A 9,359-nucleotide genomic window follows, 5' to 3' on the forward strand; every position below is an offset into this window, starting at 1 on the left:
TCTTACACCAAGCAGAGTCCCCTTTTCCAGTTTCATAAAATCGGTAGGGTGTGTGGGAAGGTATCCTTCTTTCAATACTTTAGTGCATGGGACCCGTATCTAAAATAAATATCAGACTGGACTTTGAAGAGGAAGAGATGTCATGAAAACGCAGTCAGAAAGAAGTGTACAGAAATGTCTCTTTGCTTGGGACGGGGTTGGGGGTGGTGCATGTTCCTATGTGTGTTTATACTCACGTGTGATTGGTGGGAAATGGCTGTGTCTGTATGTGATACTCAAGTCTGCTTTAAGTCGCAGCATACAGGGATATGTTTCTCTTTTTTTTTTCCTGCCTCCCTGTTTCCATCACCAATAAATCCTTTTGGTATTTACAGAGTCCATTAAAGTAATAAGATGTAGTGATTTTGCTGTTTAGTCTCACTGGGATCCTTGAATATATATGTTCTGTAACATCAGAGCAAAAACTGTAATAATGATGAATTCAAGGCAGATCCTGAATTACAGTAAAGGAGTACATTTGCAGTGGCAAAAGGCCAAACTGAGACCACAAGTTGTCATCATTTTGTGGTCGTTGGTCTTATACCCCGAAGATTATATCATGTTTCATCTTTACTCTTTGAACTAAGCCTGTGAGTGCTAAACATCCTGGAATTCTTTGTGATTAGTTACTGCTTGTGGGGCCGGTGGTAGTTTATTAGGATGGCAGGAAAACCAAAGGAAAGTACTCAGATCCATTTATTAGCCAGCAATAAATAGAGACCACTGATGTGCCAATCTGTTTCTCCAGCTACTGGTCTGATTTTAGTGCCAGGAACCTACAATTCAAGACCAAACACTGTTATCTAGAGAGTCTGGCAGGAGTGGAAGCTCTGCTTGGTTATAAACTTGATCATGTCCTTGGCTCTGGCCCCTCTGTTGGTGACAGAGGGCCCCTTTCTGGTTACATCTACCCACTGGCTCCCTGTAATGCCTGGATAGTCTATTCTAGACCTCTTGGAGACAGTTTTACTTGGCCCAGGCATGATAATAATTTGAATTTGAGCTAATTGGTCCATTAGCAGGGATAATTTTATGTGATAAAACCCATGACATCCTCATGCCTTGGAGAAGAGGATTCTGAAAAAAATCCAAAGGCAGGCCTTGGGAGACCAAAGCCAATGTGGAGTTTAGTCATCTGGAAGTGAAAAAGGTGATCTAACTGGAGAAATGGAGGAGAAGAGGAAGGTAAGGAGCCTGCCACCTCCCACAGGCTCAGAGCTTTGTCTTAGTGGGGCCTGGAGAAGCTGAGGTCCCGGGATCACAACTTGACAAGAGTATCCATGGGTCTCCAGGGTGAGCAGTCTCCTGAGGTGGTTCAGTGCGAGGCACTCCTGACATAGCTCTGGTTATTGTTACCTCAGTAACAGCTAGGCTGAGGTTAGTGGAGAGTGAGGATGCTATAAGGTAGTATCTGCTTTTAGCCCTTTTGCAGATCAAACAGCAGGGCCATGTGAAGGCCCCCAAGATGCAGAATCCAGAGAGGGTACCACGCTCAAATTGACTTAGGTATTATCATCAGGGATCCAGCTCTAGGGGGTCATTCATGATACTGGAAGGCAGAGTTTAACGAAATGTTGCCACACTTGAGGATGCCATCAGGGCATTGGGACAGAAAAGGGAACAGGTATCCCTGCGTGTGAAGTCCACTGCTTCTTTGCACGGGGGCCCTTCTTCACTACCAGCTGCCTGAGTCAGGTGAAACAGATTTGTAAACCCCACAGTCTGTGAACAAACCTCATAGTCTCTGCAGAGGTTCACAGTTTTCTGTGAAGACGGGCTTCCCATTTAAAGGCTCAGCACCTCAGCTGGCAGCCTCTGCACTTGCACATGTATCATTCCTACTTTCTGGACTTCCCCAAAGGAGTGGGTAAGCATTTACATCTGCTTGGCCAAAACCCCAGTTGTGTTTCCCAGAAAAATGGGAGAATCTTGCCGAAGGGAAGAGAAAATCCAGGAAACACACAATGCAGGAAAGCTTGCGTGTCCCCAGATTTTGGCTTGCTTTTTACTTCGGTTTTGTCTGTTACACTGGGTACCTGGGATTGGACTTTGCGCTTTGACTCACCCTATCACTTTTCTCATCCAAGGAAGCCTGATTTGGGTAATCAGAGTCCGTCAGTCAAAATGTGGATGTATAGTGTCTGGAAAAAACTCCAGCCTATAGTCTGAAATGCTATAGTTAGGTTGCACTGCAAGTTTGCCATCTCATTTTTCATTACATTTAATCTGCCATTGCCTCTGACAGAGAAAAGAAGAACAAAATTTTCTCTTAACTGACCACATGACAACAGTGACCACTGAAGAATTTTGAATCGAGGACATTTTTGAAAAGAGAAAATCATAGAAGGGAATGAGGCTCCTTAGATGAATTTGGAAGGCAGTTTTAACAGGTCACCTTAACTAGCTGTAAACCACCTGAATTCACACTTAAGATTTTCATTATTATAGGGATCAATATTGATTTTAATTATCCTTAACATTTGTTACAAGGAAAGAAAAGAGTCTCATTTTCATGTATAGTTGCTTCCCATAGATCTGCTTTTTACTCCGAGCTGTATTCATTTTTTCAAGGGCTGCCTTATTAGCTTTGATCCAGGAGATGGCAGTGTGCTTTTCATTTTGGGACTTGGATGTGACCTCTTACACCTTCTCCTGTTAGTTGGTATGTGTGATAGGGTGGTGCATTGTGAAGTTCCTGATGTAATATGTTCATTGATCCACCATACTGAAACATTAATAAAAAATAAAATCTGAATTATGGAAACTGGGTTATATTATAAATTCATAAAACTTATTTTACTTATTTTTATTAATCAAATAGTGAACACTTAGTACTGTACTGGATGTTCTATGGGTAAATAGAAATGTTAAAAGCCATTATTGCTTTAAAAAGCTTAAAACCTAGATATGGACCCACAAAGCTAGTAAAGATGAAACTGAAGACAGTTATATGTTAAATTAATTAGGAGTTAAAATAGATTACTGTGGTCAGCGAGAGGACTTCTCAGAGGGAGGTGGTAATTAAAAGGATGAGTAGGAACTTTTGGATAAAGAGGATGGATTAAGTACCATAATTTTTCCCTCTCTCTTCAGATCCTACTAAAATGATAGTATAGGATTACAAATAGGTAAATCAGAACAGCAAAAAAAAAAAAAAAGGCAACATTAGGAAATAAGATATCAACACATTTTTTAAAGATGAAGATGGAGAGAATTATAAAAAGGATTTCCATGAAGGAGCATGGAATAAGGTCTTTATCAAGTTAAAGAAAGTACATTTTATTTCTATTTTTCTGTTTTTTTTTTTTTTTTTAATCAAGGATGGTTAAATTTTTTCAAGTACATTTTTTGGGGGCACTATTGATAAGATCATGTGATTTTTTTTTTCTATTAATCTTTTAATATGGTGGATCATATTGGTTGACTTTCAAATGCTAAACTAGCCTTCCATCCCTGGGATAAATCCCACTGGATCATAGTATAGAATTCTTTTTATATAATGCTGAATTCTATTCACTAATATTTTGTTAAGAATTTTTTTTACATCTATATTCATGAGGAATATTGACCTGTGGTTTCCTTTTCTCCCTCCCTCTCTCCTTTCTTTCCTTCCTTCCTTTTCTTTCTGTCGTTCTTTTTCATTCTCCATCTTTGGTTTTATACCAGGGTAATACTAACTTCAGAAAATGAATTGGAAAATGTTCTTTCTTCTTCTATTTTCTGGAAGAGATTGTGTACAAGTGGTACTAATTCTTCTTCAAATTTTGGATCAAATTCTCCAGTAAAACAGTCTAGGCCTGGAGATATATTTTTGGGGAGTTTAAATTTTGTTAGTATTATAGAGCTATTCAAGTGATCTATTTAATATTGAGTGATGTACTTAGTGATGATAATACTGAGTGATGATAATTAGTGTTTTTTTAGGTATTGATCAGTTTCTAAGTTGTCAAATTTGTGTGTATAGAGTTGTTTGTAGCATTCTTTTATTATCCTTATTATTTTAAATGTGTTGAGGCTTGTTTTATGACCCAGAAAATGGTAAGTGATTTGTGAGAACTTGAGAAAAAACTATGGATTCTGCTGTTGTTGGGTGGTGGTGGACTTTATAAATGTCAGTCTGTTGTTTGATGGCATTGAGTGTTTCTATGTCTTTGCTGCTTTTTTGCCTAGATGTTTTCTCAATTTTTGAGAGGGATGTTGAAGTCTCTAACTATAATTGTGGATGTGTGAATTTCTCATTTCAGTTATATCAGCTTTTGCTTCATATACTTTGTAGCTCTGCTGTTGGTATGTATACATTTAGGACTGGTATGTCTTCTTGGTGGATTGATCCCTTTGTCATTATGTAATGTCGCTTCTTGTTTCTAGTAATTTTCTTTGTGCTGAGATTTACTTTGCTTGATAATAATATAGCCACTCCTATATTTCTTTGATTCATGTTTGCATGATATGTATTTTTTCATCTTTTTACTTTCAACCTTCTTATATCATTATACTTGAAGTGAGTTTCTTGTAGACAGCATATAGCTAGGTCATGGTTTATAATCCAACCTGCTAACCTCTGTTATTAATGTGTATATGTAGGCCATTTATATTTAATGTAATTATCAATATATTAGGACGTAAATCTAGCATTTTATTTTATTTTGTTTGTTTTCTTTTTGTTCTATTGTTTTTCATTTCTTTTTTCCCCTCACCTTCCTGTGTGCTTCTGGAATATATTTTAAAATTCTATTTTATCTTTTAAAAATATATCTTTAAATATAGCTTTTTATTGGTTGCTCTAAGTATTATATTATATGTACACCTAACTTATTGCAGTCTACTGGTGGTGTCATTTTACCAGTTCAAGTGAAGTATAGAAAACTTAGTTCTCTTTTTGTCCCTATATCTTTCCCTATTCCTATTTCCTCTACATATAGTATTTCCTCTGTATACGTTGTCCTCAGACAATGTTATAAATTCTGCTTCAACCTTCAAACATTATTTAGAAAACTCAAGTGGAGGAAAGCTTGTTATATTTACTTCAGTTCAGTTCAGTCGGTCAGTCGTGTCCGACCCTTTGCAATCCAGCACGCCAGGCCTCCCTGTCCATCCCCAATTCCTGGAGTTCACTCAGACTCATGTCCATCGAGTCAGTGACACCATCCAGCCATCTCAGCCTCTGTCATCCCCTTCTCCTCCTGCCCCCAATCCCTCCCAGCATCAGAGTCTTTTCCAATGAGTCAACTCCCTAATATTCCAAGATTCTTCCTTGTATTGTTTTCTTTATGTTTAGAGAAAATTTCTTTAGCTATTCTTTTTGTGTAGGTTCCCTGGTGAGACTTTAGCTTTCCTTCATCTCAGAAACTTTAGATATCTATGTCATGGATGAAGAATGTTTTAACTGGATACTTGATTCTTGGTTGACAGTTCTTTTCTTTTGTCACTGAAAAACGTAATGCCACTTCCTCTAGCCTCCATAATTTATGATAAGAAATCTGCTGTCGTCATTGTTTTCCTATAGGTGAGATGTCATTTTTTCCTGGCTGTTTTTAAGAGTTTCTCTGGTTTTCAGTTTTCGGAAGTTTAATGATGATGTGTCTTGGTATGCATTTCTTCAGGTTTACACTGTTTGGACTTTATTCTTAAACCTGTAGGTCTTTTTCTCCTGGAAAGTTTAGGAAGTTTTTATCCATGATTTCTCTTGAGTACATTTTCAGCCCTGCCATTTTCCTACTTGCCTTGTGAGACTCAAAGTACATAAATGTTAGACATTAAAAAAAAATATCCTACAGAACTTTGATACTATTTTTTGTCTCTCTTTTCTGTTTTTCAAGTTGGGTAATTTCTAATGTTCTGTCTTTCATTTCACTCTTTTTGTCGTTAAGCACATCCACTGAGATTTTTATATCAGTTATTGTATTTTTCAGCTCCAAAATTTCCATTTGGTTTTTCTTTGTATCTTTTATTTCCTATTTTTATTTGTTTGAAGTATATTTGTAGCTGCTTTAAAATCTTTGTCAGGTCGTATTAATATCTCTGTCATTTGGGGTTTAACATCTATTTTTTTTTTTTTCATTCAATTTGAGTGCTTCCAATTTTTTTGTATAATGAATTATTTTATTGAAACCTGGATATTTTCATGTGAAGTATGAGATTCTAGACCTTATTTAATCCTTATTTTAAAAACGGATTTAATCTGACGCTTCTCTGGCAGTGGGAGTGGGTTGGGGTTGGGGTAGGGGAGTGGGGAGGGACATCACTACCCGGCTGCTGTCAGATGGAGGTAGAAATCTATGCTCTCCACTCAGTCTCCTAAGTGGTGGGGTGAGGGTGAGGGTTTCTCCTTACTGATGGGTGGAGATGACAATGTTGTTTCCCCTTATGGTCTCCACTGATGCTGTGGTAAGGGCAGAATTTTTATTGCTGAGTGTTGATGAAAGTTCTGATTTTCCATCAGGCCTCCTCTCCTCCTCTGACACCATCCTAGTGGGGAGGGGGATGGCTACTTCTTATCATTAGGTAAGTGTAGATTTCTGTTTGTTCCATGGGATCTCTATTAATACCATGAGGGTTGGGGTGTTTGTTACTGGCCAGTGGGGTTTTTTAAATTCCTGGCTTCTTCCTTGGACTTTTTTTATGCCAGCTCCTTGGGTATTGGAGCTAGCTCCTCATGAGAGCCTTAAGAGGGTGGGAGCCTAGACTTCCTACTTGGGTTTTGCTGGTGTGGACAAGAGTGGAGCCACAAATTTTTCTGCAGTGTTTGCCTGGAATAGAACAGTTATTATCTAAAAGTTTCTGTCTTGCTTGGCTGTTCCTTTCCTAGTCATTTGGTCAGAGAGAGCAGACTTTTGGGGGGATTTTTTTCAGTCTGTGACCCCTGTATTGCTATCTTCAAGGCCAGGGGTATTCACCACTGTGTTTCTTTGGGTCCTAAAGTCCCAAGTTGACTTGCCTTCTCTCTACTTTTTAGAGTCTTCTTATGTGTTTGGTTTATAAGTAATGCCCACAATTTTTAATTGTACTTCACAGGAGGACTAGGGGAAAGTACATTTATTGCTAATTGTTTTAAAACATTTTCTGCATTTTCAAACTTAACCTCAGAAGCAAGTCAAAATCTCCACATCAGACTTGGTTCCTTACCTTCCCTAATTTTCCTCAGTCATTCTCAGCTGTACCTCTGAAACAGATTCAAATCCTTTCCTCTCCATCTTCACTTCCATCAGCCAAGGTCAAGCCAGCATCTCTTTCCTAGACTACTACAGTCAGGAGCAAGCATTTGTTAGAGTGAACTTTTCAAAACATCAGTCACTGCACATCACTACTCTGATTAAAGAAATGATACAAATGACCTTACTTACAAAACAGAAAGAGATGCATAGACTTAGAAAAGAAGTTATGGTTGCCGGAGGGGGACGGGACAGTTAGGGAGTTTGGGATGGTCATATACACACTGCTATATTCAGAATGGATGACCAACAAGGACCTATTGTATAGCACGTGAAACTCTACTCAATGTTATGTGCCGGCCTGGATGGGAAGGGGGTTTGCGGGGAGAATGGACATGTGTGTATGTATGGCTGAGTCCTTTCACCTGAAATAACCACATCATTAATCATCTAAACCCCAACACAAAATAAAAAGTTTAAAATTTGAAAAAAAGAAACTCTAAAACGTTTTTCATTGCACTTTGGCTAAAATATGAATTCCTTTTCCTAGTCTGTTAAGTCCTCAAATAATCTACCCTGTACCTGTCTCTCCAGCCTCACTCCTCAACCTCATGCCTCTGCTCCTCTCGTAGGGGAAATTCTCTCATCATGCTCAGCTTGTTTTCCTCCTTCTGTACTTCTATCTCATATATGTTTCAGGGTATGAACTTGCCATTGGAGAGCCCAGAGTGCTCATATTCCAGTTTTTTTTTTTTTTTTTTTTTGTCATGTGGATTCCAGCTTAAACATCACCTCCTCTGAGAAGCCTTTTCCACCACCTCCCTTGTCCAAGTCACTTTCTGTATTAACACTCTGTTTAATTTTCTTCAAAGTGTTTTATCACTGGTATTTTCTAGTATATTTATTTTTGTACTGGTCATCAGCTGTCTTCTCCTTCGGAGATATAAACTCCATGAGATCAGGGTCATTGCTTCTTGTGTTTACTGAGATTCACTGGGGACACATTAAATAATTTTTATTGAATGGATGACTTTGGTCAACTCCTAGTGAGCTAATTATGTACAAGGGTCTGTGTTCAGTGTAAGAATATTTCACGTCAGACATATCACTGAATCTGAATACTGACATTTTGCTATAGACATCTTTGTCATCTCCTATAAAGGAGGAAATGGAACCTTGAGGAGATCCAGTCCTTCCCCAAAGTTAATCAATTTGATTCCACCAAAGTTTACTGAGGGCACATTTACATACCAGGCACAGTGCCTGATACCAGGAATACAAACATGAATAAGGCAGGGCTCTTGACATCTAATTGCTCACAGCCTGGTGTGGAGACAGAGCACAAACCACTAACTCTACTACAGCGTGATGTGCGAATAAACTGGGGCAAGCCTTATGCCAAAGGTAGGAACAAAACATTAGGAGATAAAGAATTGTGTGACTAATTTTGCTGGATGGTTGGATGAAGGTTTTTTTTTTTGAAAAGCTTTACAGAGTAGATGGCATTTGAGCAAGGCCTGCAAAGATGAATAGGCTTTTGCCAGGTGCAGAAAGAGTGATAAGAGCTTTCCAGAGAGAGAGAAGAGGAGATGTGAAGGGAGAGGGACTTGAAAGAGGGCACATCCTGGCTGGTTAGCTGTGTGAGAGCAGGCTAGACTTTCACAGCACTTACGAAAGTCGACTGACATGCACCCAGCCGCAGAAGTGCACGAACAGACTTTCATTTTTTTTCTCAGTTAATAAATTTTTGATCTGTCTCCAAGAGTCAGTAAAGTTTGCTTTGTCTAAAATTTGACTTCCAAAGATTTATGAGGTTTTCCTCCATCAGCCCCTTCTGTTTGATGAGCTATCGCAGCACCATGAAGAAGAGGGCATGGGGAGGGGGCATGGTAAACTCACAAACTACAGCTCTGGTTAGCTTGTCCTGCAGGCTTGGTATAGGGTGATGTGCTACAGTTAGGAGAAGGCTCTCTTACCTTCTGCAATATGATCACATAGCCTGAAAGCTCTGACCTAGAAATTCTTTGCTTTGGATTCAGATTTGCTGGCTGGAACACAGATATCCCTGGGAAAAGAAACACATAAGATTGTTATTGGGGACTTCCCCGGTGGTCCAGTGGCTAAGACTCTGCACTAGGGGGGCTAGGTTTGGTCCCTGGTCAGGGAACT

At 38.9% G+C, this 9,359-nt stretch overlaps 1 long non-coding RNA gene across 2 annotated transcripts; it reads right to left on the reverse strand.

The window, feature by feature from the left end:
• Positions 1–407: 407 nt before the first annotated feature.
• LOC133247480 (uncharacterized) lies at positions 408–9,252 on the reverse strand. Of its 2 annotated transcripts, none has more exons than XR_009736394.1 (3): positions 9,167–9,252; positions 7,165–7,280; positions 408–815 (listed from the first exon to the last, which is right to left on the reverse strand). It is a non-coding gene; the product is annotated as an uncharacterized LOC133247480 (long non-coding RNA). The 2 variants fall into 2 exon arrangements; XR_009736395.1 differs by lacking the exon at positions 408–815 and adding an exon at positions 1,889–2,764.
• Positions 9,253–9,359: the final 107 nt, after the last annotated feature.

Source organism: Bos javanicus, chromosome 5 (genome assembly GCF_032452875.1).
Source record: "Bos javanicus breed banteng chromosome 5, ARS-OSU_banteng_1.0, whole genome shotgun sequence".
NCBI lineage: Eukaryota > Metazoa > Chordata > Mammalia > Artiodactyla > Bovidae > Bos > Bos javanicus.